We start from the raw sequence: 26,605 nt of genomic DNA, 5'->3' as shown, positions 1-26,605 counted from the left end.
AGTTCTTCCTCCCACTCTTTTCCTCTCCTCTTGTACATTAATGATCTTCTTCCATTGACCAGAAATCCTATCTGTAGTTTTGTTGAGGACAGCACGTTGCATTTCGCCTTCCATTTGAAGAAACCTTGCCCTGAACAAACAGAAATATGTTTGTGCAGGGCACAAACTGATCTTCTGTCTTATATCTTGCAAAGAGGATTCTTCTGTTCCTGTGCTTATTTTCGATGACACTTTGATTTCTAGGCAAGATGATATATCTGTATTAGGGCTTATCCTGAATTCTAATCTCTCTTGGCATAAACACAATACAAATATTGCTCCCTCTGCATCTAAAAAACTGGGTTTTCTCTTTCGCTCTCGCGTTACTGTTCTTTCAAATAACTGTTCAATCTGTACGAATCGCAAATCCACCCTACCATGGTATATTGTTCCCACATCTCCGGCGGTTCCTCAAAACCCCTCTAGATTCCATTCAAAAGAGGGCAGTTAAGTTAATTCATGCTCCATCTCTTACAAAGTCGCTCGCCTTTGTAGGTAGCTCAGTTGGGAGGATCGCTGAACTCGCCCTACACCAGGTAGTTGTAGGTAGCTCAGTTGGGAGGATCGCTGTCCTCTCCCTACACCAGTTAGAATAGACCTGAGTTCCAATCCCGTCGATGAAGTGAGGAATTTTTGTAGTTTTTTTGTTACAACGTGGCTGAATCACTTGGTCTCAAAAGGGAGTAATTATTATTATTATTATTAGCCATATAGTGCAAGGAAGCCTGAGGCTTCTGCTGCACTATCCAAAAAACAAAAAAAAAATTCCTGCGTTACCCTGAGAGAGAGAGAGAGAGAGAGAGAGAGAGAGAGAGAGAGAGAGAGAGAGAGAGAGAGAGAAGGGAATCATCAAGAAAGCAAGAAGGAGAAGAATGATGCTATCGAGCTCAGGGCCCTGGGTTTGCCAAGCCCATACTCACTGGATGGAGAGCCCCTGGGTATTCTGTTTTCTCACGGAAATCTGTCTGGTTTTTCGCCCAGCAAACAAGCAAATCGACCACAAAAAACTCAGCTGTTTACAGACAGAATATATACACTGGTATAGCGCAATATGGTCTAAGTCGCTCTTATTCTTGACCAGTCTGCTACATCAGGTCCTTATGGGGGTTTTAATGTCATGTTTCCAATTCATCGGTCTTCCACTAGACCTGCATGGTTTTTTAACCCGAACTCGTGTTTTTCGTCCAGCAGATAGGTAGACTAATCGAATAACAACACGTAAATACCACAATATACTAACGCCTCTTCGCTTTACCTGCCTTTGCACCTAATGCACATACATATGTATACTACAATAACAACACTAAATATGCTAACGTTTTACTAAAGAAAGTTCAATGTAGCGAAGTTACTGTACTCTTTTACAAATCTTTTGGAACCGACGGAATATAAAATACGCCATTCTGATTGAGTGGTGGATTCGCATTTTGACTTTCGAAATGAGTGCTATATAAGTGGATTCTATCGTTTTAAATCGTTGTTATTACTGTATTCCTCAATTTTTTGTGCTTCCTTCTCAGCCACCTACTACAATTAATTGAAGCACCTGTTGGGATGACAAATAATTATAAGAAGTCCGCCATTCTAAGAGAAAATCACTGATACGAATATTTATTAAAGATGCTAATATTAAGAATATTCAAAAAATGCAGTGTCATTCTGACGCCTATCTTATTCCACAGCTACTTTGGAAAAAGCTACAAATGATGATTAGTGTTTTTCAGTCCGGTTGTTTACGGATATTTCTTAAAATTTGTAATTGGTAATCCTAAATACAATAAGGGTCGAAAATTTTTTTTTCCTGAAATTTTTAAAGTATTCAGCTCACAGAAGGAAATTTGTTTTAAATAAGCAAAAATATTAAGCCCAAATGTATACTGCCCTACCATTAATATCTGGATACCCCTCCATGGATGGGGAAACGGGTCCTATGTATGCAGCACGTCACAGAACCTGCTATAAATATGCACACTGAGCTTTGAACAGACAATTGCAAAAGTGGTCATGCAAGATGACACGTTCGACAAAATTACCTCAACAGTTCAACAGAACTGATCACCTCAACAAATGCTAAACGCCGATTAACATGGATTAAGGAGCGCGAATCCTGACTGTAGAGCAGTGGAAAACAGTCCTATGGACAGACGAGTCGAGGTTCGCATTCACACTCTACCAGTCTGATGGCCGTTCCTGGATGTGGCGAATGCCAGAGGAACGGTTTCTTCTTGATTGTATACTCCCAACAATGAAGTTTGGTGGAGGCAGTGTCATGATATGGGGCTCCTTTCATGGTTTGGCTTGGGCCCATTAGTTGTTATCGACAAAACCATGAATGCTGTGCAATTCCAGAACAACCTGGACAATTATGCACTTCCAACATTATGGCAATACTTCGGGGAAGGCCCATACCTGTATCAGCAAGACAACGCACCAGGCTATACATACTGCGTAACAGAGTGGTTTGAGGACATGGATGTGGAAAAGTTGGATTGGCCAGCCTAGAATACTGATTGAACCCTATCGAGCATCTTTGGGATGTATGGGATCGTCGGGTACGTGCACGTCGAGACTGTCCTAAAGAACAAGGCCGAACTCGTGGCTGCGTTACAGGCCAAGTGGAGGAACATATCACCTTAGATAAAAATATGGTTGAGAGTATGCCCCGAAGGTTGAAGGTCGTCATAAAAGCAAAAGGTTTCAACACGAAATATTAAATGACACAAAATAAAGCTCTTTTTTTGTCTAAAGGCAAGTGTCCGGGTTTTTTTTGTCTAAAGGCAAGTGTCAAGACTATTAAAATGATATTTAGTAAAGTTTACCGTAATAAGTCAAAGATTAATATTAAAACTTTTATTCTTTTGAAAAATGGCCGCCAGGGTTTGCTGTAAGGTTTCAGACCAAGCGATTAGTTTCCAACCGATGTTTATACACCGATTAGATTTTTTTTTTTTTAATAAATAGAATAAAAATAAAAGAACACTGTATTTAAAAAAAGAAAGAAGAGAAAAATAAAAGAATTTATTAATAGCACAAGGATATTATGTATAATTATAAATTTAATATTGAATTTTAAAAACACAATTTAAAATATTTCGAAATATATACAGGTATTTTTGAGCGCCCACTAAAGTATTCACGGCATGCCTCACACCACGCATGGCTGGCTTTAGGGTAAGGTCGATAAGAACTGACCTAGGAACACCAAGGTTTAGGGGGCGCCTAATTTCCCCTAAACTTTGAAGTGTTTATGAAGAGTTATATTTATTTATTTTAAATTTAGTGTTATATTGCGTATAATTTACTTTTTGTAAATAAATAAAATGTAATTTTTTTTTTGTCCTCGCTTTTTCCATTATATATGGGGTCAGCGTTTTTATTGTTTTGGCATGAAATTTTTGCGGCCGGATGCCCTTCCTGACGCCAACCCTCACCCTTTATCCGGGCTGGGGATATGCAGTGGTCATTCCCTGACCTTTCCGTATCCTCCGTATTTGGTGGTCATGGGCTCGAACCCCAGTCTAATCAAGAAGCTACGCACTACTGCTCCCACCCACCTGGCTACGGAGGCGCCTAAATAAAATGTAAAATTAATTATTCTAAAAAATTAAAATATTCGCATCGGCGGGATGGGGATGCTATCAGACAATGTGGCCTTTGAGTCAGCCCTGTCACAACGTCAACGGTAATTGGTGTGTTGAGAACCAAATATAAGCTAAACCCCAGGCGCTGACATCTGGTGAGTGTGGACTTGGTACACCCAGGGTTCTGAGCTGGATATCATTATTCTTCTCTTTCTTGGTGATTCCTTTCTCTCTCTCTCTCTCTCTCTCTCTCTCTCTCTCTCAGGGCAACTTGCAAGGAAGCCCGCAGCATAAGCCGCAGGCTTCCTTGCACCATATGGCTAATAATAATAATAATAATGAGGGAAGAACAAAAAAGAAACAACAACACAAAAAAAAAAAAAAAAAACACAAAAAAAAAAGAAAAGAAAAAACACAACAAATCTCATCCAATCGTTAATACCAACTTTGATATTTGTCTTCTTTTAGTAAAAACATTTTTAGCAAAATTTTGCAAGGCATTAAATCTTTCCCTGATAAGCAGACACATATTCATTGCCACTGGACAGTTCCGGAATTACGATTTTTAATTATAGTCTAAATTGTTCGTATATTAAACAGTGGTACAAAATGTGATTACATGATTCCCCACATGACCAGAAACAGTAAGGATCTGTTGCCAGCCCAAAATAAAACAATTTAAAATTCAAGGAACCATGTCCTGTCAACGAATACGACGTCTCCATTGCAGGAAAGAATCAAGCATTTTATCTGAGGCAAATGATACTCCAGGTATAAATAACTCAATTACTACACCAGTATTACTGGAATTCCATCTTTCTTGCCAGAGTTCCTGCATCCGATTCATAATCCTTGTTCTTTTTTCCTTATTTCGCTGAACCGCTACACTACAGTAATCCCCAATGTTTGTTACTATTTTACGCAAAAAGTAACAACAAGCATGATAAGCCACACATAAATCTAGAGGCAAGAACCCTGACAAAACTTGCATGGCATTGTTAGATACTGTCCTACAAATTATAAATAGTGCTAAAATAATATGCCTCTGAATTGATAAAAGTTTCTGTTTAAATTTAAATGTAACAAATCTTGAAAAACACACATTCGCACCATCAGTAGGAGGATCGTCATAAATATAAAACTAAGGCCTTCTTTCTAAGCCCCAGTCAGCCCTTGTGATATGAATAATGACAGGAATTTTTTTTGATCTTGTCACTAATATGCTCCATATGGGGAATAAAGGTAAGGCTGTTGTCAATAATTAAGCCCAGATGTTTAGTCTGAGCCACCATGGGAATCCGTGCCCATCAATTGAAACAGTAGGTCTTCCGGTGTCTAATATGCCTTTAAATAACATCATCGCCGTTTTATTGTATGATATCTTTAATCTATGTTGAACTGTCCACTCAAATAAACTAGTCATCACACTCATTGAAATCTCCTGTATCCCTTGCCTGGACTTGCCAGGTACACATATTACCAGCTCATCAGCATAAGCTATCCTATGACATATATTGTTATGAACCCTTAACCACATATTTAACACTAAATTCCAAAACATGGGGGCCAGGACGGAGTCCTGAGGACACCCACGAGTAACATTCTTAGAAAAAAACTTTATGCTGTGACCTGACAATAATTTTTCTGCCTTTTAAATAACTAGCTATGGCCTTAAACAAAACGAGAACATACCTGCTAACATACCGAGTAATATAATCAACCCGATCTTTGAGAGCATCCTCAGCCGAGTGTTCTTTCACAAACCCATATTGACATTTGAGCTGAAATTCCCTTGTGTTTAACTGATCCATTAACATAAGCAGCAGCAACCGCTCGTATAACTTAAGCCAGGTTAGGGAGCAGAGAGAGATCAACCTATATCCTCTACGATCAATGACGTCTTTACCTGGCTTAATCAAAAGTTTAATCAATGCTACTTTCCAGAATCGTAGAAAGATACCTTCCAAGTAACATTTATTAAAAGCATTTACTAATAAATGTGGAAAGACGTCTAATATTTTAATAATAACGTTATTTTCGATTAAGTCTAAACCAGGAGTTTTGTTGATGTTAATATTTTGGCAAACTTGTTTCAATTCCTGCACATTAAATAAATCTTGAGCGTATGGACCTTCGCATGCACTATTGAAGTACCTTATTTCTCTCTGTTCTGCATTATCGTCACCTAATTCATCCTGGGGAAACAACTGATTTGTTATAAGCTCAACATTTGAGTACCAGTCTTTTGTTTTCTTTCATCACTCCCCCTGCTTTATCGTATGCAGCAAGAGACTGAATTGCAATTTGTTCATTGCCAGTTTATAGACTAGGCCCCAGTGGTTAGTATTCCCAACCCCGTGAACTCTTTCCACCAATTTAGTTTACTTAAAAATATTGTTTTTTTGTAAAAATTCCTTTTATTTTTATACACTTTCCTGTAATATATAGATTCATTTTTTTTCCCAAGTTCTGTGTCTCTGATATTGTTTCTTTGCATTAAAAACATCACTTCTCAAAGTGGCCAATTCCCTCTACCATCCACTGAATTAAAGTCAATTAAAATCCACTGAATTAAAGCCAAAGCAAAAGGCTCAAGCTAATGGAAGTGCTGTGGCTCAGAGCAGAACTGAGGGGGGCAGTTGTCCTCTGACTCACAGCCTTATAAAATGCACTGTTTGCTTGATGTTTGCAGAGCAATCGGGTACGGGACATGATACTGCCAAGGGGGATGTCTTTGTGTGTGCGCGATGCAAGGAGTGTATCGATATCAGGCAACAACTCGGCGTTCTTTTGGGCCTATATGAGAGCTTGAAGGACAGGGTGGATGCCCTCGAAGAAACTAAATTGAGGGGCCCATCAAGCTCTCAGCTGCCCACATCAACGCCAGAGCTTGCACTTGGGCATCGCGTGACACAGAGACAACCCCCAAGGCAGAATGCGCTGGTCCCGAAGGAACTAGTAGTTGTTGGTGACTCTATTGTCAGGGAAACGGGGAACATGCTTTGTAAAAAAGATAGGTGGAACAGGACCAGGGTATGTCTGCCAGGGGCAAAGGTTGATGACGTTGTAGAGCGAATATCATCTTTTAAGGGCACAAAAGGTGATATAGTTGTACACGTTGGCACTAATAATATTAAGAGTAGGAGACCGGCAGAATTACTTAACAAGTACAGGTCACTGTTGAACAAAAGCCGAGAATTAGGGTTGAATTTGAAAGTGTCTGCAATTCTGCCCAGACACGATAGGAGGGAGTATATGATGAGAGCCTTGTCGATCAATTCGGCCCTGGAAAGATTGTGCAAGGCTCAAGGGGTAGAATTTTTTTCAGCCTGGACTGTACTTGTTAACAGGAGAGATTGCTTCTACAGGGATGGGATACACTTAAATAGAAAGGGTGCAAGAATATTTGCTGATGCTATCGAGGCAGTGTTAGGTGGGTCGGAAAACTGCTAGCTTGGGGGGAGACAAAGACCAATAGATTGACAGTAGCCACTGGCAGAGGTGAAAGAGATTCTTGCACTGCTTCTATTAGAATGAGCAGAAGCCTGAAAAACAAGATGCATGGTATTTCAGAGACTGCTGGGAGCCATTGTGGTACAAGTAAACACATGGGTTGTGTTAGGGTAGCTAAGAATAGAAACAGGTGCAGGTATACTTGCGCGTACACCAATGCTAGGAGTTTAGTAAATAAATTTGATGAATTTGAGGTATTGCTCAAAACATCGAAGGCAGATATTGTTGGGATATCAGAGACGTGGTGTCACACAGATATAAGGGATGCGGAACTGCAATTTGGGGAGTACAACGTCTACAGAAAGGATAGACAGGATAGGAAGGGGGGAGGTGTTATGCTATTAGTTAAGAAACACATAAAAACCAAGGAAGTGAAGCCAGTCGATATCGCTGGACAGTGCAGTGTGGAGTCAGTTTGGTGTGACATAAACATTGGGAGATCAAAATTGAGAGTAGGAGTGTGCTATAGGCCTAATGACTCTGATGAGTATAATAAGGAACTGTACAGGGAAATAGAGTGGGCCAGTAAATCAGAGTGTCTTATAATGGGAGATTTTAATTTCCCAGATATTGACTGGAATTTGGGGGCTGGATACTCACACACTAGCAGGGCTTTTGTGGATTTATTGGATGATTGTTTTCTACATCAGCATGTTCGGGAGACAACTAGAGGGAGTAATACTCTTGATTTGATTATCAGCAGTGATTCTTCATGCATTAAGAATCTGCAGATAAATGAACCACTAGGTGGCAGTGATCACAGTGTGCTGAAGTGGGATTTACTCAAAGAGGTAACTACCATTAGGGGTAAAGGGAAGAGTTATTGCTTCCGTAAAGGCGACTACGATGGACTGAGACAGTATTTAAATTCTATACAGTGGGACCAACTGATGATGTTACCAACAGCAAATTCAAAATGGGAAGCATTCAAAGAACTTATCTTGGAAACTACTAGGCTTTACATACCAACTAAGAAATATTGTTCAAGGTTTAGGCCAAAATGGATGTCAGATGAACTAATGAGGCATATGGCAGAGAAGAAAAATGCATGGGATACTTACAAATTAACACATGCCACAGAAGCCTATGATAGATACAAGTTGATATGCAACCAAGTTACAAAGGAGGTTAGGCAGGCGAAGGCAGATTACGAGAAATCCTTGGCAAGGGATGCAAAGAAAAACAGCAGAGTTCTTTACTTATGTAAACTCTAGAAGGAAGGGGATGAATCAGATTGGTCCACTTGATATTGATGGGTCAAGTGTTGATGATCCTGCTCAGGTGGCTAACAAACTAAATGAATATTTTGCATCGACATTCACACATGAGGAGTTATTCAGCGAGGGGAATGCCAGAGGTGTATTCAACTCTAGCAGTAAGTTACAGAATCTTGAAATAACTGGGAGTAAAGTGGAGGAGAAACTGTTGAAGATAAACACAAGAAAGGCACCCGGGGTGGATGGGATCTATCCAGTTATATTAAAGGAGGCAGCAAAGGAAGTAAGCAAACCCTTAGCCATAATTATGAGAGCTTCCTTGGACTCAGGGGAGGTACCCATAGACTGGAAATGTGCAAATGTGACCCCAATTCACAAAGGAGGATCAAAGGCTGACACAAGTAATTATAGACCTGTGAGCTTAACTTCTGTTCCAGGAAAATTAATGGAGGCACCGGTTAAAGACGCACTGCAGGATCATTTAGACAAGACTTCAGTTATAGCTCAGACACAGCATGGTTTTGTTAAGGGGAAGTCTTGCCTGACCAACTTGATTGGATACTATGATGCAGTCACAAAAGAACTGGATGCAGGGAATAACTTTGATATTATATACTTGGATCTTAGAAAGGCTTTTGATACTGTTGCACATGGAAGACTGCTACACAAATTGGAGCAGTGTGACATTGGAGGCAAATTGCTGCTATGGATAAAGGGGTGGTTGAGGGGGAGAAGACAGAGAGTGGTAATCAATGGACACTGCTCATCGTGGACTGATGTTATTAGTGGAGTCCCTCAGGGCTCAGTGTTGGGTCCATTATTGTTTTCTGTATTTATAAATGATATTGATGATGGTATATCGGGATTAATGTCCAAGTTTGCAGACGATACAAAGGTTGGCAGGGTTGTCAAGGACACTACTGACACTATGCTGCTGCAACAGGATCTGGAAAGGTTGAGCAGATGGGCTGAGAGGTGGCAAATGAAGTTTAACATTGACAAATGTAAAGTACTACACATGGGAAACAGCAACCCCAGAGCAACGTATCAACTCTGTGGTACAACACTGACAGTGGTAGAGAATGAAAGGGACTTGGGGGTGGTTGTGCAGGCAGATATGAAGTTCTCTGAGCAGTGCAGACGGGCTGCAAGAGTAGCTCAAGGAGTATTGTCAATGATATACAGGAATTTTTCCAGCAGGGATAAGGAGGTGATTATTCCATTGTATAAGGCGATGGTCAGGCCACACCTAGAGTACTGTATACAGGTCTGGAGGCCTCATTTCAAGAAGGATGTAGAGCTGCTGGAACGAGTACAGAGAAGGGCAACAAGATTAGTGAATGGAACAAAGGGGTGCTCTTACGAAGAAAGGCTTAAGTTTTGCAAATTACAGTGTCTGGAGACTAGGCACCAGCGAGGTGATCTGATAGAGGTGTATAAAGCCTTGAATGGTTTAAGCATGCTCAATGCTGATGGGATTCTTCCTCTAGCTCAGAATAATCACCTGAGAGGGCATAAATTCAAATTGAGGAAAGACAGATGTAGGATAGACGTGCGGAAATTTGTCTTTAGCCAGCGGGTGGTTGGTTGGTGGAACAGACTTCCATCCCTTGTGGTGGAGGTTGATAGCCTAAATAAGTTTAAGGCTCAGCTGGACAGGTATTTTGAACGAACAGAGGGGTGAAGTGGAAGTGGTTTTTTTTTTTTTTTTTTTTTTTGGCTGATGCTGCATAAGCTTGCTTTCTTGCATCAAATGCCTCTACTAATGCTAATGCTAATAGATTTAATAGTTTGCAGACGATACGAAGGTTGGCAGGGTTGTTAATTCTCCACTACCCTGAGTGTAGTACAACCCAGTTGGTCCGTTACTCTGGGGTTGATGCTACCCATGCGTAGTACTTTGCATTTGTCTATATTAAACTTCAGTTGCCACTTCTCAGCCCATTTGCCCAACTTTTCCAGATCCTGTTACAGTAGCATACTATCATTACTGTCATTAACAACCCTGCCAACCTTCGTATCATCTGCAAATTTAGACATTAACCTTGACATACCTTGATCAATATAATTTATAAATATACAAAACAATAATGGCCCAACACCAAACCCTGGGGGACTCCACTAATAACATTAGTCCATGAAGAGCAGTGTCCATTGATAACCACTCTGTCTTCTCTCACTCAACCATTCTTTTATCAATTGTAGCAACTTGCCCTTAATGCTATACTGCTCCAATTTGTACAATAGTCTTCCATGTGCTACTGTATCAAAAGCTTTCCTAAAACCCAAGTATATGATATCAAAATTATTCTTTGCATCCAGTTCCTTTGTGACCACATCATAGTATCCAATCAAATTTGTCAGACAAGACTTCGTCTTAACAAACCCATGCTGTGTCTGTACTATAAGTGCAGTCTTGTCTAGATGATCCTGCATTTAATAGATTGCATGGGAGAATTACACATAATGTACTGAAGTCTACTGCTGATTTCTAATATTATCACAGTTAGGCTGGTAACATCAGATGTGAAATCACTGGCTAAAAAAGAAAAAAAGGCACAGGGAGTTTTTCATGTACATGAATACAAATAACAAATTGGACCCTTCTGTAATGGGTGTGGTGAGGTCCTAAATAACTCAGCTGATGCTACAAAAAGTTGAATGGGTATGTTGCATTGATATTTACAGACAAAAGGGTTAAATGGTTAGAAAAAACTGTAAAAGTGAAGCATGAAGTTGTTTATTAGATAAATTGTCTAGCCTAAAGGCAAATAAAGCTTAGGATTGATGGCATATACCCAATAATCTTGTGGGAAGAAGCACAAGAGTGCAACTTTATTCCCATTGCATATAGTAAGTTCTAAGACTGAAGTGAGTAAATACCAACCAATCAATCTGACTTCAGTGGAAAGGAAAATCATGGAAGAAATGATCAAGTTTAGTATAGTAAATATAGTACAGGATAACTCAGATAGAAAAATGGAATGCTGAAGAAAACATAGTACCCTTTTGCTCACTTAATCTTGCTTCTGCACTTGGCATCTATTCAAACAGATCCACATCATTCCTGAAATGAGGCTTCAAGGTCTGTATGTGGTATCTAAGTGTGGCTTAACCACTACTTTATAAAGCAGAATAATTATTGCAAGCTGTTGACATTCCTGTATATCATTGAAATCCTCCCCCCACCATGAGCTGTTCTAGCAACTTATTTGAACTACTCTAATTTTTCTAGATCTTGCTGTAGCAGCATACCCTAGTGAATTAATGGTGAGGGATATCAAATACACACACAAAAGTTGCAGAGGATGATGAGCCTCTTCACCTGATTGCAATACAGGACTTAGCAACGCTGCATGCTGATGAAAATACAAAGCTTGTGTGATGATATCTACTTCATGTAAGCTTTTCTAAGTTCCTGGACACTGGATGTAGCTGGAAGATGGCAATCTACATTGCAAGTATCTCCAGCATGTTCTGTAGCAGGGATAGGCAAAATGTTAATCATGGTTCCCCCCCCCCCAGTGGACCATAGGATTTAGAGTATACTAGCGAGGCAAATATCTCTCTTCTCTGCCACTAAGTTCTTTATTCATCCATTTTGGTCTACATCTTTTATGGTTGTATATAAAAAGCCTAGTAACATTTCCCATTCACATTTGTTAAAGTTATCTGGTCACATATCTCCAATATGATGCAAGCAATCATCTAGCAAACTAAACTAAATGTTTCTGTGATAGCTGCTTATTGTCTTAGGTCTACCACTGCCAGGTCTTCTAGTATCTGTTCCCTCTTGGAACTTTTTTTTTTTTTTTGCAAAAGCAGTAGTCAAACATCTGGCTACTTATGCTTCAGAGTGGTAAGTTGGCAATTGCTTAAAGCAAGTCAATGATATATCAATTACAAACATATAATCAAACAGTTCCTTTTATTCTTACTACTGGAAACCCTTAAATTACTGCTGGGTTCATCAAATTAGGAATAAACTGGCTCTCAATCACTCCTTTATAAAGTGAGTTGTTGGATAGGCTATATCACCATGAAGTGATGCTATGTTAATTTGTATCAGCACCACTTTTTGGATATATAATGAATGTCTGTAATATATATATATGGAAATCTCAAAAGTGGGTATATTTTCTTAACTTCTGGAAACAATAACACAGCAAACTCTTTTGGGATACCCATATTCACGGCTCTGTTAGGCTGCACCCCTCTGAGCTGGGATTGAAGAAAGATATCATTTCAACTTTTTAGTACAAAAAAATTACAAATTTGGAAATATGATTATAGGGAACACAAGTGGCAAATTAATGTTGCAAAAGCTGCTTGTGGCAATCCACGAAATCTCATTGGAGGCATGTTTTAAACAGAACAGGGCTGCTAAAAGTACAAAGAATGGAGCATTCCACATTTTTTGTCTGTGCATTTTTCATTAGATCCATATAAGATTGTCACGTACCATGCCTCTAACAGGAAAACCAGGCCTTCTAGTATCTGCTCCCTCTTCCCTCTTGGAACTTTTTTTTTTTTGCAAAAGCAGTATGGTAAGCAATCAGTTTCTTTTATGGGAAAGATTCATTTAGTGAATGTGATTTTTTAAAATTAATCCTTAACATAGTCAAGAACAATTCCATTCATTTTTTCAAAATATATATTTTAATACAATAAAAAAGAATACATCACACAAAAAAGCAACATTTCACATATTTTGAAATTCCATTTAAACAAAGTTTCATTTTTTTAACAGTATTTTAACTCAGAGATAAAAATACTTCCCCTGATATGTAGACATTGTTCTAAAATACCATTGAGCAAGTGTTTTAAAAGCAGATCGATTTTTAGGTGTACTTGTGGTTGTTAAAACTGATTCAGCTGATTAAGTTATTCTCAAAATGAAGAATAAAATTAAAAATTAATCCCATCGAATTCAAACATTTTAAATCGATAAATTTTCTTAAATAAGATTTCATATTATTCAATAACCTTTTATGAAGTTAACAAGCCATTTCGAGTTATTCACAAGTAAATCATTGCTTATTTGGACACTAAGTCAGCAAAGTATTTTGAGCCATGCAAAAAAAAAAAAAAAAAAAACTATTATTAAAAAAAAATTGAGAACTTACATAAAATATCTGTTGCAATTCAAAAGGTAAAACTCCATCACATGATTTACAGAATATTCCAATTCATATATGAATTACCTTCTGCAATAATTTTGTGATATGACAGGGGTAGTAGTACACATCAGTCCAAGATCTAAAGGTGTGGATGTGAAAGACCTTAATCTTGCAGTGCTAAAGATTTGTAAAAGTTATGAAATTATACCGCTTCAATAAAGAGTAAAGAAATACTGATACAAGAAACACATTATATGATAGCCCTCGGTTTTACAGTCAAAAAGAGGCACGACAGTGCCCATTGTTGATGAATGTCCATTAAATCTTTTTTTTTTTTTTTTTTTCCTGGAATCATTTTGTACCCCACATGATTGAAAATTTAAAGTTACTCTGTATATGTATGTAATAGAAATGCTTCAAAAGTTCAGTTTATACACAGAAGATAATTCACCTTGACCATGTAATAGTGTCCAGAAAATCTTTATTCAGAGTTGGAGATAAGAAGCCAAAGTTGAGATAGCAATATATCTTCAGACTCCTTAAGCTTAGTCTTGCTTTTTTACAATATCTGACATTGTTTTTTTTTTCCATCCCATATTTTTCACAGCCACAGGAAACAAACCTCCACCCCTTCCCAGAGTAGCTTCTCTAACAGCGTTAATTTCTGTGCACATGCTTTCTCTTTTCACCAGTTTCCTTGTGGGCCATGATGGCACAGTAAAAGTGAGATTATAATAAAGAAACAAGGCACAGATGAGCATTTAAAGGTATGATAGCAAGCATATAACAGAAACAGACTGGGGTGTTGGAGTCGGCTGCTGCAACTCATGCAACCCCACTTTTCCTTACATTGAGCACACTCAAAATACACTCTGGTGATCAATTTCTTCTCATTTGTTAAATCTGAAGTCCATTAAATCAAGGGTTCATTGTACCTGCAATATTTTTCCGTGCTTATAAAATGATCACAAACAGAATTATTAATTCACAATTGTGGTCACAAGAATAGATTTATTAACTGTATTCATAACTACATAAAGATGCATATAATATATGATAATTAAACTTCCTTCCTGACTAAAACAATAAGGGTTATTTAACCTTATTGGCAGCTAAGAGTCATTTCAATTTCCCTTTTTTTTTTTTTTTTTTTTTTAAGCTCTCTTGCACCAGTTAAAGATTAAAAATCTATTTCAAGAGGGGCAAAGGTCAAAATAACCCTTTAAAGTGCAGGTGCTTATATATGATTTTTCACAACTATTAATAACTAATTAATAAGTACTACTAATGACTAACTAATCACACAAGGTAAATTTTTATCAATTATAAACATATTCATAAACAGAATTTGAAATAAGTTTCCTCTGAATAGTCAAGAAGTCCTAATGTTGTTAACTCAGCAATTTTAAGAAAACCAATTCAGTATAATGTTACAGAACAGACTGTTCTGTAACATAATGATACAGAACTGTCTGTTCTTCATTTAATAAAAATATACTAAATGCAACAATTTTTTTTTCTTGGAGCAAACATAGCCAAGTGGTCAAACATAACAGTGCAGAAACATGCACATTTGGGTGGACTGCGATTCAAAGCCAACACAACTGATAAATATGGTTAATGATCATATTCATTATTGAAATGAATAACTCTTATGACCTGTGGTGGTCATGCTGGAGTGTACACAGAACATTACGATATATCCAAAATGGTAACTTTCATTAAAAACAATCACCCCTGGAGCAATTATGGGAGCAGTAAGACCAGTGTCTTATAAATTTTTATAACTAAGAAATGCTATTAGTAACATGACTACAGTATTCAAATAGAATGGGGAACAACCCATTTTTTTTTTTTTTTTTTTTTATTAAAAACACACACACATGTAAATTAACAGTATTTCAGTTCAAGTTCTATTACTGATGTTGTTTAGGAATGTTTGGCACACAGCCTTTAGTAGTCATAGTGCAACAACACCAATTCACATGATATTCTAGGTCATGCAGTTTATCTTTCATTGTCTATACCAATAGATGTTTGAAGATCAGTTTACATGAGCTGGAAAACCCAGACCAATCCAGAAAAAAAAAAAGACTTAATTAATTTGCACCTATAATGGCAATTTGCAATACAATTACCACTAAAACTAACAGGAAGATAGCAATTTCCAACAGTTAAACTTTTTACATAAAATATACTGCAAGTGTGTTTTCTTTGAAAGTAAGACTACTTTAGTATGAGTCATATGTTCATGGTTCATTAAGACAACATGGTACAAACAGAAAGTGTTGAGTTGCACAATTGTATATCATCACTAAATTGTATCCTATGTTTGCTGTTGGTCTGGTTTCAGGCAGACCAGTACTTAGAGCATACTGTGCCATTGTGTATTATTACGTAACATTGTGTATTATTACGTTTCAGTCTACATAACGTCTTATACATGTTACGTAGGCTGAAAAACTCAGAATAACTCATGGAGTGGAACCCTACTTCCTCTGCCTGAACTAATTACAACCTGAATTGAAGAAGCTTGAGGAATTCCTCCAATCGTCAATGGGAACCAAACCCAGACTTCTCCAAATGAATGCCAAATGGTAAAACTATTGCAGGATTGGATTGCAGGAAGTTCTATTTTAGCCAGCGAGTTATAAATTACTGGAATAAGTTGCCTTCATGGGTGGTAGAGGCCGACAGTTTGGGGAAATTCAAAGGTCATCTGGATAGTACTTTCGGATAAGGGAAGCACATAGGATGATAGGTTTAATTTCCTTTTTATTTATTTTTTATTTTATTAATTATTATTATTTAGTTATTTATTTTTATTTTTGTTTTTATCATTGTTTTGTTCGGATTTATTTTTTTTAATTTTTTTTTTTTTTTTTTTTTTTTTTTTGGCTGGTGCAGCATAAGCCATAGGCTTTCTTGCACCATGCGGCCGTTACTAATACTAATACTAATACTAACTACAATACTCTCACTGAGGACATATGGCTAATATGCAGGAGAAACTAGTTTCCAGGAAAAAGAAATGGATATAATCCTTGTCCAAGACTTGTTAACTTGAATTTTTGTATCAGTTTTTATTAATAATGACAAAAAAAAAAAAAAAAACTTATCTGTCGTTCGTACCTATAAAGCAACAAGCAAAAACAAAACATTTTTGATTTTTGGGCAATCTGTAATGTATGCTTAAACAGGATTTTTTTTTAGTGATATTATTATTATGATTTAAAAAACACATTAAAATCTAACGCTATATTGCACTCAGTATATTATGCCTGTGTAAGCTGTGTTCATGGGCTGATATGCATGTTGTGTGCACTGAAAAACCTAGAATAACCATCAGGGAAAACATACTCTCTCTCCACCTAAGATTGACTGATTACTGATTTGATTGAAGAGGTTTTTAAAAATTCCTCCAGCCACCCATGGGACTCAAACTCAGGTCTCACCAAACAAGTAGCACTATGCTTCATGACTAAACTGTCATGATGGCCCGTGGTGTTATGTAAAATATTACATATAAAAATTTAATAATTCAAGCCTATATTCTATAACTTAATATCCAGCTCCATTATTAAGGGCATCTTGAATAATAAATTCATTTCAAATAACATTTTGGTTTCTAAATTTGCATTAATAGATTCCACTAAAGGAATATGCACATGGAAATCATTTGTTTAAACTACACAAAAACACAATTTATAATATATGTGTTATTTCATTTATTTCTTTCGGGATTGTAATAAAATTCGAGGCTTGGTTAATATTTATAAGTGAGATGAAACGAAGTAAGAATCTCACCATTGTGGTTATTTGGGAGGAGTTATGTAAGCTTTTATTCCTTTGGTCATTTCTTTAAACAAGCAGATATTTTTCAAATATTGAAACTACATTTTTGTACAGGAAAGAATGACTTGCATTTGCAGACTGCTCAAATTCTGTTGCAAGCATTTTGACTGATTTCTGGATATCCTGGATATATTCTGGATATCCTAAATATAGGATATCCAGAATATGAGATGTTCACTACTTAGCATGTTATGAAAAATATATTTTTTCAAAAAGCTGTTTGGAATTTTAACCAACAGCAAAAGAATACTATTCACATCCATGCATGTAATTAAATAAAATGTTTTAAAACTGAATCACATTAGATTCCATGCAGTAAGATAAAACTTGTATGCAGATTTCCTCAAAAATCTGAGAAAACTGTGGTAACTGCAATCACATCAACATCTGATTTTAGGAATTGCATTTGTTACTTTCAAACAGGGAATATTTTATTAGCTTAGTTTCCATATTTGTTTCACTAATGCTCTATTCTTAAATACAATATTAGCATCAGTAGAGGCATATGATGCAAGAAAGCAAGTTTATATAGCAACAGCAAAAAAAAACCCTTCCCATTTCACCCATCCATTCTCTCCAAATATTTGTCTAGTTCTGCCTTGAACTTAAGTTGTTGACCTCCACTACAACAGATGGAAGTTCAGATATTACAAATTCTGGTACAATCAAGCAGCTAATTTCCACCCCCCCCACCCAGTAAAAGTAAAGATATTTGATTTAGCTTTCAAATGGTCCAATGTGCTCAGTTTGATAATAATAGATAAATCTTAGAATGTGATTAACTTTATATTTAAGCTCAATAAAATTTACACTACAATTACTGCTTTGTTTGAACACACTTATTGTTGCAAGTACTGAAGTAATGAGAAAAGGGAGGAAAGATGTATACCAATATATGCCAATGGCTTCTCTGTCCATTATTATGCATGGTGTGTCATGCATAAATATTTGCCAAGTGTTATATTATTTATAAAAAAAATTCTGCATTTTAAAATACTCCGAAACTTTCACATTTTTACTATATTAGAAATACAGTGAGAATATAGAGCAGGAACAACCTGAAGCAAATTTATTTTTTCCTGCCCCTCTATGAAAGCATTATCTGAGAATGAGAACATTCTCAGATAACTCCCATTCCTTGCAATCACAATTACTGATGTTTAATTCCTTTCACTGACAAAAGCTAGTTTTTTAGGATTAATTACAGTAAACCCTTGATTTAACAGACCCCCGATATAACAGATTTCAGATTTAATGGACCGGACAAATAATAATACAGTAATATACATATTAATATCGAACATATTTTTTTTAGGTTATAAAAAACTTCAGGTAATTATTATTAATTGAAAATTAATAATAATTACCTATTTCCATTATTGTTTTGATAATTACCTACTTTTATTTTTATAATCAAATTCAGGAAATTGTAGTCATGAAATTTTTTTTTATTCTTTCTGAAAAATAGCTGTTTTCCCAGATTACAGATAAGAGCAGGCGGTGGACTTGTGAGCTGAACGTGACTTGGGACACTAAACTGCAGGTCTGCCGACTTGCTTTGTTTTGGTTTCAGTCTGCCTCAAGCTATCGTGTGGTCAGGTTGTATACAGAGTGTTTCTGTGATTTCTGAATTGTGACTTTATTTATTAAATAATTTTGCAATCTTTACAATTTAAAATTGCATTAAGTGATAGAGGAGTTAAAAGAAAGCATGTGAACTTAATGTGGAACAGAAATTAGAACAAGGTGTTTTCAGTAGCAAGTGTTTGTGAAATCTATGGGGTAAAAAAAAACTGTTTCTGATATCCGTAAATCAAAGGCTGAATTGCAAAATAATTTTATATTGTACAGTACTGTATTAAAGCTTTTTTTTTTTTTTTTACATTAAGAACAATAAAAAATGTCCCCCACCCAGGTTACGTTAGATTTAACGGACTTTCGGCATTAAAGGAACGGACACCCCTCCTCCCCTATTAGTCTGTTAAATCAAGAGTTTACTGTATATTTAAAAAAAAGAACAATTCTCAAAAGTTGTTTTAATATGCTTTCTAAACAAATTAAAGAAAATTATAGTTCATTGAAAAATCCAAGCAAAGTAATGCATTAAAGAGAGCTTTAAAATAATCAAAATTTAAAGTATGTTGCCTTTTGTGATGGAATTTTCTCTTTATAATGTACATTAACAAGAAATTTAGTAATAATTTTTTGGCCAAATGAAGTCATAGACTGTTTAATCAACTAAACATTATCAATTAAAATTAACATTTTATATTACATAGAAAGTTACTGCAAACTACAACAGGATCAGTTGTACAGGGGCATCCACAGTCAGTTCATTCTGAATAAAATATGGATGATTAGAATCCACAGTAGCTAATAGCCCAGACAAAGTGATTACAGCCACTCCCCGACTTACGTAAGCGTTGCGTTCCGCAGAACTCTACATAAGTTGGAATTTCCCTAAATGCTTATGCAGCACTTGCAAATTTGATTGAAGCAAAAAAAGAAATGTTCGACCAACATGCAAATAGAATTATTTATTCAATTTTTTTATCTCATGCAAAGGAAAAATTACAAAAAAATGTACAAAATTACAAAAACTTCAAAATTATAAAATTACAAAAAGAGAGGAGACAGGCATAACGTCAGAAAGTTTTACCTTTTGAGCATCGTTACCAGAATTAACTCTTCAGCTGATAGGCATGCTGCTGTGGAGATTTAGAAGGGATTTTTTTCCAACACATCACAAAATTTCTCTGCAGCTCCAGAATCGGCACTGGCGACTTCATCACACTATTTTGAAAACCAGCACGATGCCTGAACCTATTAAACCACCCGTTGCTTACCACAAACTTGGTTTGGGGTTTGCCGTACTTATCCTTAATATCTTCATAAATACTTCTTGCTTTTGCTTGGATGACCACTGGACTCAGGGGCACTTGCTTCTGAATCTGATTTTCTTATTAATAGCTTTTCCATCTTCGATATAGCACCTGAACGCTGTTTTGTGATCACTGTTGATCTTAAATGCGTTGATCCTTTAACATGTTCTTTTATATGTGTACTGTCCCTTAAAATAGTATTCACTGTTGAAGCAGCAAGACCTAATTCCGTGCAATAGATGACAAACTTTGTCCTTCGTACTTCTTAATCATCTTCATTTCTAAATCAATTTTTTTCGTTTCCTAGCACTGCCAGCACTTGCACTTTCCATTGGTCCCTTCACCATTGTAATAAGTAAATAGGAATGAAGAGAAGATTCTGAAAATTTATTTATGTTTTTTATACAATTGAAGATTTCATAATACCATAACGTAAAAACCCACAGAATTCCAGTTATCGGCATTATTGCAAATGCAATAAGATTGAGTTTACTACCCATTTATAATAGACTGCACTACCAGAAAAGCCCAATAAACTGGAAAGTGCAAATTGTTTTTATTGTTTTATGGTAGTGACCTCCAGAAAATGTTTTAGAAAAATATCACAAAGGCATTCAAAATTGATTCCTATAACGGAACATATGATAACGATGAAAGTGCAGTGCAATTTCCATTATAAAAATAACCTTTTAGAGAGATAAATAGCTTATTTAGTGAAAATTTCAACTTCTGAGGTCTTGAAACGAATTACTGGAAAAAAAAAAAAAAAAAAAAAAGTGTTATTGGGTTCACATTATATTTTCACGATACCTTCATTTATTCTACAGGATGCAAAATATGTTTCCACGATTTTTTTAAGTTTACACCCGCCGGTAAAAACTTATGTAAAGTTGAATTTCCGTTAAGTCGAGTATTACGTAAGCTGGGGAGTAGCTGTACTGTTTCCCCAATCTTTCCTTTGTTTTTTGATTCTTCTGGGAGTAAGGATTGACATTCTAAAAGAGAATGTGGTGGTGCAACTGCAGCTAAAAGATGGAAAGGGCTTCATATTCATGCAAACCTCTTTTAGGTTTGCATGCGTATGAAGCCCTTTCTATCTTTTAGCTGCGGTTGCACCACCTTGTGCAAGATTCTAAGCTGTTGTACTTCCCAGAGTGAGAAAGGGCATTGCTTGTTAATTTAATTTCCATTATTATTTTTTTTAGTAATTTTCTTTTGTTTTGTCCAGAATATACATTTACTATATATTCCAGCATATAAGTTGACTCATCGCATAGGTCAACTTCTATTTTTTTTTGCCTCAAAAATGTGTGTTAATTACATTTGCTGTATAAATAGACTTCTTCCCCCACCCATGCTGAATAGTAGCAGACTCCAGTAAAATCTAAATCGAGAACCACTGTCTCCTTTTTTTTTTTTAATTCAATTATTTATGCTGTTTTAAAGTACACATTCAGATATTTTATTAAATAAGACAAAACTGTAAGGAAAATGGTAAGTATATAAAGAACTACCTTCAGTAATATCGTTCTTATTGATGGTTTATGTGTATATGATACGCTCTGCGTGCATAACCAAGTCATTTTTTGATTTTTTAGTACTGTACTACAAATCAGTTTTTCTGTAAACAGTGCTTTGACATGGAAGAACATTTGCTATAAGAAACTGACAATCTTTCGGATTTACTTTGAAAACTCAAAAAGTAAACCCAAAAAATCGTCAAAACATAAATCCCAACAAATTCAATGAAAATTCTTGGACTTTAAAATGCAACAACATAAATTTGTGTTCAAAATATATAAAAACCGAAAGTTTCTGCCTGTAGTGTTAACCATATGTAGCACAACAGTCTGCCCTTAGATACCAGTGAACTAAGTGATTTAAGTGTGTTTCTGGTGAATGTTCTTTGCTGGCATTTAAGTGTTTCTAGTGAATGTGGTTTGAATTTTTTTTTTTTTTTTTTTGAAAAATAAGCATTTTGTGATGATGCTATGGGTAGAACATACTTTTCAATGGTATTCACATTTCAAAGGCTAAACTTTAGTTTTGAGCACTCAGATTTATCAAGTTGGATTGATGAAAATGTTTAAAAAATTGCATCACCATGAGGACAGACCTTATCTGATTTAACGATATGTGACATTCTAAGCCTTTTGTACAGTACATGCCGAAGCATTTTAACTGAAAATTTAAATGAGGTGAATTGATGAGTGACGAGCAGAAACAACTGGCTTTGTGTGCAGGGAACTGCAAGCACAGGCCAAAAAAGTTACTTCCCGAGGTCATAACACGGGATGAAGGCTGGGTTTATGCCCCAGATACAAAGCAGAAGTCTTTCTAATGGAAAAGTCCATCATATTCATTCAAAAAATGGCAAAACTGGCCAGATAAAACATCAAGAGCATGTCTAATTGCTTTCTTTGACAATGACAAAACTCTTCATCAGGAGTCCCTTCCACCAACCAGGCCAAACTGTAAACCAGTGGTTTTCAACCTTTTTTTTTTAATAACGGCACCCCTAAGTAATTTATTTTATTTTGTGGCACCCCTACTCAGTTTTCTGTCTGTTAGATCCGATTCTCTCCCTGTGTGTGTGTGTGTGTGTGTGTGTGTGTGTGTGTGTGTGTGTGTGTGTGTGTGTGTGTGTGTGTGTGCGCTTGTATATATCTAATATTATAAAAATATGTTATATGATAGTTATTACAATAATATAGTTAGAAAAATTACATTTCATAATACAAATTATATATATATACAGTATATAATAATTTTATTCTTTATATAGAGGTACTAAGTAAACATAAATTTTAAAAAAAAAATAAGTTTAAGTAACTTAAACCCAAATTACATGGCACCCCTGGAATGTTGTTGCGGCACCCCGGTTGAAAACCACTGCTGTAAACCATAAGTTCTACATTAGGATCCTAAGGTATTTAAGGAAGTTAAGTATTTAAGAATTTGTCTGCACATTTTCAGAAGAAAATGCACAGACAAATAGCACAGCCAGGATTGGCTTCTGCGTCATGGCAATGTGCCAGTCCACATGACTTTGTTAGTTCAGAAGTGTTTTAGCTAAAAGCAAAATGGCAATGCTGCCCATTTTCTTGACCTGGCATCTTGCAACTTCTTTGTTCCCCCAAAAAAAAAATTCAATCAACAGCATGGCAATCCAAAAATATTGTGGAGATTCAAGCTGAATTGCAAAAAAGTATTGGACAGCAACAGAAAACAGGAGTTCTAGAGATGCTTCAAACAGTGGGAGAAGTGCTGGGAGATGTATAAACTCAGGAGGGGGGACTACTTTGAAGGGAACAATGCCAACATATAAATATAAAGTAAGTATAAAATTAATTTTATTACTCGAGTTCAGAAAATTTTGGCTCACATCTCATATGTAATGAACTGTAGATATACTGATATTAAATATTAATTTGTGTCTTTCTAATGCTCAGTATATGCCTTTAATTCCAGCTTAGGATTTTATACCTAGCAAGTAAGTCAACCATAAAATTTTAGATGATTTTTTAGTGCTTCAAAAGCATAACCCATTGCAGTTTGCAACAAATTTCCACATGGTAGAATGAGCTAATTTTAATTGATTAATTTATTAATCTGCTGCAAATTCCTTACTGATATCTCAACAAAACAAAATAATCAATTTCATGTTCTACTTTTGTATGATTACTTTTAAAAACATATCACTGACAATGTTTTGTACATTACCAAAAATATTCTGCAATACTGAAAGCTATATGTAGGAAATGTCTTAAAAATTTATAGTTCTGATGAATACAATGAAGGGCATGTTACTCACATTCACAAAAATCTGTTGTTAAAATGAATTACTCTGTGAAAAGTATTATCAATTTAATAAACCAATAACTGTTCTATGAGCTTCCATAAAATAATCTGGAAACAGAACTATTTTCAAATTATTTTATATAATAAGCACACAGTGCAATTAGTCCATTAAGGCAGTGATATTTATTATGTAGAGTAAGGCCTCCGTAGCCGAGTGGGCAGGAGCGGGAGTGCAGTAGCACACGCTCTTTGAGTAGACCGGGGTTCAAGCCCCTGAATGCTGAATACGGTCGATCTGCCAACCCGCACTGGACCAGCGTGGCAGATTATGGTCCATTTCCCTCAGCATGAATTGTTGAGGAGGCTTCCACCCTGCAGTGGGTTGATAATGGCTGCACTTTACTTTTTTTTTTAGTGTCAGTTATTTAAGCTGATACTCCTGATAGAAAGATTTGTTTTGTCTACCACACATTTTTTCTTAACCTGCTACTAGTCACATAGTCAAACTACAAAACTCAATCTCATAGAGATCACTTTCTGACTCCTTGCAATAAAGTCCTGAAAATTTAATAGAGAAATTAAGGAAGAAACTTTTTTTTTTTAAAGAATACTGGGTAAACCGAGTGGCTCTAGGGTGCAAATGGGTTATTAAAAAAAGGAAAGAAAGAATAAAATGAAGTAAAAATGACCTTCCATGTGCCAATAGGGGTTAACAAAACATGTAAAAAACCTAACTTCTAAAGACTAAAGAAAAATTTTGATAATCAACCACTAGGGATAATTTAATTTTAATTTATAGGACCAATTTCAAAACAGTATTAAAGGAAATTAATAAATGCACAAAAATTAAAATTGCAAAAACTCATTTGAAATGAACCTTAAAAATTAAATCGTCTATCAATGGTCTTAAATTTTTTTTAAAATATTAATTTTTACATTTCAATAAACTGGCTCATTAATAAATAACATTCCATATTTATGACTAAAACATGTGGCAGTACTTTAGCTGTTAAAATACAAATCTTTAAAAATCCCAAGTTAAACAATCAAAATCAACATTTCATAAGTTTAAAAGATCACTCTGCAGTAATAGTGGAATGATCATTTCAATGATTAAAGTTAGTTCAAAAATAAGACATTCTGGCTTCAAAGATGTGACTAGCTACAAATAACCTGGTTTGGAAATGCAAACTATTGATTGTTTATGTCAGGGTGTGTCTAGAATTCATTCCTGCATTTATAGAAGTGTTATAAACAAATTTTGAATTATTCGATTTTAAATTAAGTTTAAAAATAATACTCTTATAATAATTCATTATTCGATTTTAAATTAAGTTTAAAAATAATATTCTTATAATAATTGAAGTCTAGCAATACAACATAAGGAGGTTTAATCATTTACATATATCAAAATTCCACTATCGACTATATAAGAACTCTTTATTGCATACAAGAGGCACACGCCGTACACAATACCGTTCATGGCAATAAGCCATCGAAATAATGGAACATTTGAGCTAACGGCACATTGAGATCAGATGTTTACATACAGCGCAGATGTCTTGCAGTGCAAAAAAGAAAAAAAAAAGAAAAAAAAGAGGGCAAGTCATGTGATTACTGTATTTGTCTAAGTTCACCATTTAAAGTGAATTCCGTACTGATATCACAGATTATACCACTGTTTTAAATTTATTTTAAATTAAAAACCCTCTCACTATGGCTCCTAAAGTTAAACTTCATACAGAGAATAAAAGAAGAACAACATTACAGCTTAGTGGCAAACTTGATATAACAATAGATAATAGAATGGGCATAAGTAGGAGTGTATTAATGGCAGAGTATAACATTGGTTGTCAACATGTTCATCTTTTTCACGTGCAGTTAATAAAATTGCATTCTAAATCTCTCTATTTCTTATTTAGCCTCATTATTCCACATTAAACATAAAGCTTTCTAGATAACAGAAAAATCTAAATAATGGTACCTTGAATCCCCAAAGGTGCCATTACTCTGAAAGTTTACTGTATAAACGAATATATTTAAGTTAAGCTTTAGTTGTAGCTCCAGATAAATAACAAGAATAAGATGACAGGCACATGATTAGCAGCTAATTTTTAATTTTATGTTAACTGAAACGTGTTTTTTTTTTTTTTTTGTATACCGAAAGTATTACTACCAAAATCATTTCCAATTATGCTGTTTTTATGTGAAAGTATATCTTCTGATATATAAAATTAAATAATTTGTTCAGCAAGTATCTCTCCCCTCCCACCTCCATTTCTTTATTTAGAAAGAAATATTATGACCACTTATCACACATGAAATCTTACAGTACTGTATTCCAATTTCAGGAATTAAGTTTAGTATGATGGAAGATTTTTTGACTAAAAGAGAAAAATTGAAAAGGTTACTGACAAAATACATTTTGTTGTTCTAGATTATCTTTTCATGATATGTTTACTAAGTAACACTAATTTCATAAGTTCTGTGGCTATAATAACAATCACTACTGAGCATCTGTGCTGTATTTCTGTGTTTACTACTACTATAATACATACAAGGGAAATCTGATAAAAGAAAAGCACATGATCATCAAT

Source organism: Mastigoproctus giganteus, chromosome 12 (genome assembly GCF_048544385.1).
Source record: "Mastigoproctus giganteus isolate SK-2022 chromosome 12, ASM4854438v1, whole genome shotgun sequence".
Classification (NCBI taxonomy): domain Eukaryota; kingdom Metazoa; phylum Arthropoda; class Arachnida; order Uropygi; family Thelyphonidae; genus Mastigoproctus; species Mastigoproctus giganteus.
This window is presented reverse-complemented; position numbering follows the sequence as displayed.